The sequence below is a fragment of the Octopus bimaculoides genome, chromosome 4, assembly GCF_046866305.1.
Source record: "Octopus bimaculoides isolate indiv1 chromosome 4, ASM4686630v1, whole genome shotgun sequence".
NCBI classification, from domain to species: Eukaryota; Metazoa; Mollusca; class Cephalopoda; order Octopoda; family Octopodidae; genus Octopus; species Octopus bimaculoides.
In genome coordinates, this window is record NC_142931.1 from 9,604,534 (window position 1) to 9,612,033 (window position 7,500).

Below are 7,500 nucleotides of genomic sequence, written 5' to 3' on the forward strand. Positions count from 1 at the left end.
GTTGTCCTCAGTTTATCAACTGTTGCCGGTTTCGTACAGTAAACTCTGTCCTTTAAGTATCTCCGTAAAAAAGTTTGAGATTCGGCGAACGTTGAATATACGCTATTGAGCCTCTTTATCCATTCTACGTGTTTGTCAAAATTTCATTACTGTAAGTCCCCACACAACTGTGCGTGAGCAGAAAAGCCGTATATTGCAGGAAATTAACTCCACATCTTCAAAATCCTCTTAATCCTATTAAATGCCTGGCATGAGAGATTGCCATAACAGGTTGAAATAGAACCAATCACAGCACCATCAAAAACAAATGATAGTCCAATTAATCCTTATATCTTTGTTGTAGGACAGCCTTGAACGAGTAGATCTATGTTCTAATATATTCCGTGCCAGAATATTCCGTCTATATTGAGACAACTTTTATTTTTCATTACGCTAAGTTGAGATCTGTGGAAGGTTCGTCTGCTATTTCTAGCAAGTCTTCTGATCACCTGCAGCCTCAATTATTGACTTATGCAAGACGGGACAGCAGTTTTGGCAAACACTCAGAATAACTCTCTCCTTCTTTCTCCCTCTCTCTCTCTCTCTTTCCCTCTCTCTATCTCTCTCAGTCTCTCTATATCTCTCCTTTTTTCTTTCTCTTTCTCTTTCTTTCTCCTCTCCCACGTTCTATCTCGCTCTTTTTCTCTTTCCCTTCCCCCTCTCCCTTTCTCTGTGTCTCCCCCTTTCTCTTCACCCCTTCTCTCTCCGTCTCTCTCTCACCCTCTCTCTCCCTCTTTCTGCCTCTCTCTCCTCCCACTCGATCTGCAATTCTCTGTCTCGTTATGAATGGTTTTAAAACATTTATATTCAAACTGCTATTTCTCTATTTTCCTGTCTCGCAATCATTGTATTCATCTAACTATCGATCTATTTATCGATCAATCTAATAAGTCAACTTTCTGGTTAACTATCGATCTAGCTCCATATCTATTTATCTATCGATCAACCAATCTGTTTGTTTATCAATCTATCTGCATATCTGTTTAACCGTCCATTATAATAGTTTTCAAAACAAACACGCACGTGCACTCACACACACGCACTGAAGAATATTTATGTCTGCCTGAACAACTATATGCATATCCATATATGTTGTATATATGTGCGTATGCATAGACACACACGCACACACACATAGACACATAAATACACACATACATACATACATACATATATATATATATATATATATATATATATATATATAATGTACGTAGGTAGATATTGAACTTCTCAACAAATTGTTGAGTCGAGATATGTGCGTGTGTGTTTTCGTAATATATTTTTGTTTGTTATTCATAAGTCTATAATATTCTCTCTCTGTACTTATTTTGCTCAATATTTTGCAAACTTACCGCCCCCTTCTCAAATCTGTTTCTATCTCTGCTTCTCTTTTCCTTCCACTCTCTCCCTTTCGCTCTTATATTCACGCAACCACGCAGAGTGGCTTGATAGATAGATAGATAGATAGATAGATAGATAGATAGATAGATAGATAGATAGATAGATAGACGTACATATCTGTGGGTGGATGATCATATATGTATACACCCACACATCTATGTATGTATATACTCATTTTGGACGGTACGCTTGAACCATTATTATGATTGACCGTTGACTGAACACTATTCAATTTTTTTTCTCCGTGTTTTTCTCCTTTTCTCCGTATTCTTTCTGTTGAAGAGCGTAGCTCGAAACGTCAAAGACTTTCCGTATTCCCGAGCGTCATACTAATATATACTTTTGTTATTTACACCACCTGTCCTCGTCTGTTGTTATTTTTTGTATATTCTCCCATATATATATATATATATATACATATACATATATATGTATACATATATATGTATATATGCATATATGTGTGTGTGTTTATGTATGTAAATATATATATATATATTATATATATATATATATATATATATATATATATATATATATATATATATATATATATATATATATATATATATATATATATATATATATACCTATATACTTGTGAGTAAATAAATGTATGTATGTATGTATGTATGCTTCAGAACAGGAACCATGATCTCGTACAATACAAAGCATGAAAGCATGTGAACAACAAACACAGTTGCGTTTAAGCTAACATAGCGTTTTTTAAATATATATTATATATCGATCGCATTGATCCAACAAAAGTTAACTTAAAATATATTCTATCTTTGGCATCGCCGCCAAACACTTCTTTATTGCTAATTACTTTACCAAATTTTATTCCTCTCTTCCAAGTTTCAAAGTTCAAGTCATCGCCGGTAAGTTCAACGACGGTCCCAACTAATAGGGCCATAAATTCTGCTTCTCACAGAAGTGCCAGTCTGTAGAAATATATAGATATTCGTATGACATCATTGCAGGCATGGTATAGACACAGGCGTGGCTGTGTGGTTAAGAAGATCACTTTGCAACCACCTGGTTTAGAATTCTCTCCCACAAAGTGGTATCTTGGGCAAGGCTACCGATGGTTTCATGTAAGAGAGTTTCTTTACAATTCTTAAAGTTTGCCGCATAGAAACGTTGGTACTCATTTTGGACGGTACGCTTGAACAATTGTAAAGAAGCTCTTTACATGAAACCATTAGAAGCCTCCTTCACCCACAAATAAAGAATATCTATCATGCAAAACCGCGTTGAGCACTCATTCTTACTATTCAATATTAGCGTATATATATATATATATATATATATATATATATATGCATGTATGTATGTATGTATGTATATACATATACATACATATATATATACATACATACTTATATATATATACATACTTATATATGTATATGTATGTATGTACGAGTGTGTGTGTTTGTGTGTTTGCTTTTGTCCCCCCTCACTGCGTGACAACTGGTGTTGGTTTTTTTTTACCTTTTATCTTTTTATTCGTTTCAATCATTAGACTGCGGCCATGCTGGGGCACCGCCTTGAAGAATTTTAGTCAAGAATTTTGCTGAGCTGCTTAGTTACGAGGATGTAAACATACCAAGACCGGTTATCAGACGGTTGTTGGAGACAAGCATAGACACGTCCCTCATAAACACACACATACAAACAAACACACATACACACATGCATACATATACACATCCCCCCACACACATCCCGAGTGGAGATCTGCTCTTCTCTTCGTTCTCGTGAATTCATCTCGCCCCTTTTGGACAGACCGCTGACTGATGAGAAAATTATGATCTTTCATCAAAATGTTAAGCGTCGTAGACATTGGTTTGATGAAGGGGAAGGGACCCAGCTACAACCGAAATAGGAACCCCATGCGAAGAAGATTCTTCTCTCTGTTTGGTGGGATTGCAAAGAAGTCGTCCGCTTTGAGTTGCTAACAACTAATGCAACAATCAATACTCAAACCTACCGTCAGCCATTAAAGCGTTTAAATTCTTTGAAGAAAACAAAGGCTTGCATTAGTGAATCGAAAGTGGGTGGTGCTTCCTCAGGACAATGCAAGATCCCACACTGCAAAGATCAAGTCACAGAGGGAGACAATTGCTCATCCGCATTATTCTCCAGACCTTGCTCACTCAGGTTACCAATAGTTCCGTAGTTCACAGAATCATTTGGCTTAACTCTCGGAACAAATGAGGAAGTTGAAACTGACTTTTCAGAGCTCTTCTCTTCGAAACCGAAAGTGTTTTATTCACTAATGGGATTAAAAAGCTTACGAGTATATGGAAAGATGTCATAGATAATCATGAAAATTACATTGACGATAAGTTTCATTAAAATGTAAGATTTGATCACTTGTTTCCCTGGACATTACTTATGGGATGACCTGATATATATAATATATATTCTTTCAGTTTCTTATTTCGTTATTGCCCACAAGGGGCTAAACATAGAGGGGTCAAACAAGGACAGACAAAGGGATTAAGTCGATTAAATCGATCCCAGCGTGTAACCGGTATTTAATTCATCGACCCCGAAAGGATGAAAGGCAAAGTCGACCTCGGCGGAATTTGAACTCGGAACGTAACGGCAGGCGAAATGCCGCTAAGCATTTCGCTCGGCGTGCTAGCGTTTCTGCCAGCTCGCCGCCCTTACATAATCTTTCAGTTTCTGTCTACCAAATCCCCTCACAAAGCTTTGGCCGGCCCGAGAAGACTCTTACCCGAGATGCCACGCTGTGGGACTGAACCCGGAACCATGTGGTTGGGAAGCAAATTCCTTACCACGAAGCCACATCTACCTTCTACCAAAAGGGACCGACAGAATAAGTAGCACATTCTAAACTAAGTACTGGAATTAATATGTTCGACTATACCCTTGCTGCAATGGCAAAAACAAGTGGAAACATTCTAAAATCGTTTTTTGGCGGAGCGATAAGGGTCCAATCATTTTCATTTGTTTAATTGTGTGAGCAGTAATCTCTAGATAAACTGTGGCCAGTGTTGGCTGATGATATTATACAATGCCTGTATGTATGAAAACACTTGGAACACTAGCAGAGCAGACTCCAGAAATCTCTCAACGTGATGAACCAAATAACAAATGAGTGAGGCTTAGCTTTGAATAAATAACGTTATTCCTCTTTAACTAACAACAGCCTTATGTGCTGTCTTCCGTTTAATTGCATGTCACGCCACTTTGAAACCACAAATGTTCGCGTTCGCAAACACACGTAGATGCAAGTGTGTGTTTGTGTGTGTGTGTCTGTGTGTGTGTGTCTGTGTGTGTGTGTGTGTGTAAATATATAATATGTGTATGTATATTACGCACACATACACGCACACTCACACTTATATATATATATATATATATATATATATATATGAAATATATATGTATACATAAATATATATAGATATACAAACAGATATATATATATACATACACACATATATATATATATATAAATATATATATATATAAATATATATAGATATATATATATACTCTACTCTTCACTCACAAAGCTTTGGCCGGCCCGAGACTATAATAGAAGACTCTTACCTGAGATGCCACAGTGTGGGATTGAATGCATATATATATTCCTTCAGATACAAAAATATCCCAAGTTAATTCAATATATATATATATATGTGGGGGGGGGGGTGTATGTGTGTGTGTGTGTGTAGATAGATAGATAGATACATACATACATACATACATATACATATATATATTCTCACTCCTATGTGTGTGTGTATATATATATATATGTGTACATTTGTATACATACATCCATGCAAACATGCATATATACATACATATACACATACATACATACATATACACATACATACATACATGCATACATACACTGTTCTTTGTCTGTGTACAGTTTCAATCTCACAAACACATTTGTTTTGTTTATTTTTTGCATATTGTCCTCCTCCACATCAGCCTATCTCTCCTCTCTCTCTCTCTCTATCTCTCTCTCTCCCTCACACTCTCTCTCCGCCATAGTCATTTATCTCCACTCATACTACCACTGTTTCTCTTCATCGACCTTACACCACATCTCTCTCTCTCTCTCTCTCTCTCCCTCCATCTCCTCCACCTTCTCCTCTCGCTACACCCACCATCACCTTAATACATCTTTCTCTGCTCTTGGGTCTCTCTCTATTTGTGGTGGTTACGCTTAGAGGGGCTTATACTATGAGCAGCTCGTACAAGAAAGTAAGATTTATCGCCATTAGCGTCTGGCCAGTACTGATTACATCGGCTGTGATAAACCTGCCATAACAGACAAATATATCGTCCCATGCTTCACGTATTCCTACATTTTATAGCGCGGCATTTCTTTCAGAAATTAGATATTTTCTTTGCAGATCTTTTATTGTAAACCTTTCGTTTCTTTCTCGCTTTTTTTATGTTTATTTCAATGTTTTACTTCTCACAAGAGTCTACTCCCAAACTCACACAGAATGACTCCCTCCATTAAACTACTGCACCAAAACACTACCTTTTCTCTTTCTCTCTCTCTCTCTCTCTCTCAGTATTTATCTATCTATCTTCCATTTTCTCTCTTTTTCTTAACTCTTCCTCCTTCACAATCTCATTTTCTTTTTCTATTACATCTAAACTACAGGGTGTTCAAAAAGTCTCTCCGCAGTGAGTTTTTCCATCCTACGCATGCGCAACTTGGTTATCACTGCGCGGGCGGCCGGCTATCAGCCATGATATAAATTACGTATTTTTCAATAAAATACTTACTGCGGAGAGACTTTTTGAACACCCTGTATATTTGTCTCCATCCGGCTCGAATACATTTGTGATTATTTTAATTTCAACTTTCGAAACAGATAGAAAACATAATCGGCAGAGCATCGAATTAGACTCCTTGTTACACTTAATTGTGTTCCCTTTGGTACTGAGTTCAAATTTCGCCTAACATTTCATATTCTAGGGATCGACTTTGCGTTTCATCCTTTCCGCTTTCAAAATCTATGTAGCAGTCAAGGACTGGAATCATTACCATGGAAACCAACTCTCCTAGCCAAAATGGCGCTCTGTGTCAGAAATAATTGTTTCTGTTATATTTAAGAGTATGAAGTCGTAGAAGCGGTTGACTGACACAAATTAGATTGTGATACAGATTTTCCTACCTATATATAGACAGATATAGACTTTCCTGCACATGATCGATAAATTAAATACCAATCATAAACCATGAACTGAATCGATATAATTTCCACTCTCTCTCTCCATCTCATACACACACACTCTCTTTTTATCTATATAGCTCTCTCTCTCTCTCTGTCTCTCTCTCACACACATGCATACATACATACATATATACATACATAAAAATGTAAATATATATGAGCATTTATAGATATGCAACTATATGCATGACAATACATACATAAAACATACAAATCTGCACATACATACATTATATATACATACATACATACATACATATATACACACATACATGCATACATCCATACATACAGACATACATACATACATACATACATACATACATGCATGCATACATGCGTACATACATACATACATACATACATACATACATACATACATACATACAAACCCTGTTGTTGATGTTGAAATTCCAATGAAGGAGCTTGGATCTAGATTAGAAACCGGTTCTTTCTCTCTTGGCAAGAAATCTTGAAGGGAACATAAAGCTGAAGATCAGTGAAAAGAGAATACATACGTTGAACTATTGAGAAATCTACAATTACTCTATCCTGATTACCAGTTCAGGTTTATACCTGTAATTATTGGGGCCCTGGGATATGTAACACACTGCCTAAATACCAGTCTTGAGAAATTAGGCTTTTCAAAACCAGAAAGGAGAAAACTGATTCGATGACTGCAGATCCAAGCCATCACTGGAACTCTAAAAGCCTGTAAAACTTTCCAAAAGTTTATCATTTAAATATATATATGAGTATGTCTAGATATGTAACACTATGCATGAGAATACATGCATAAAACAAAACA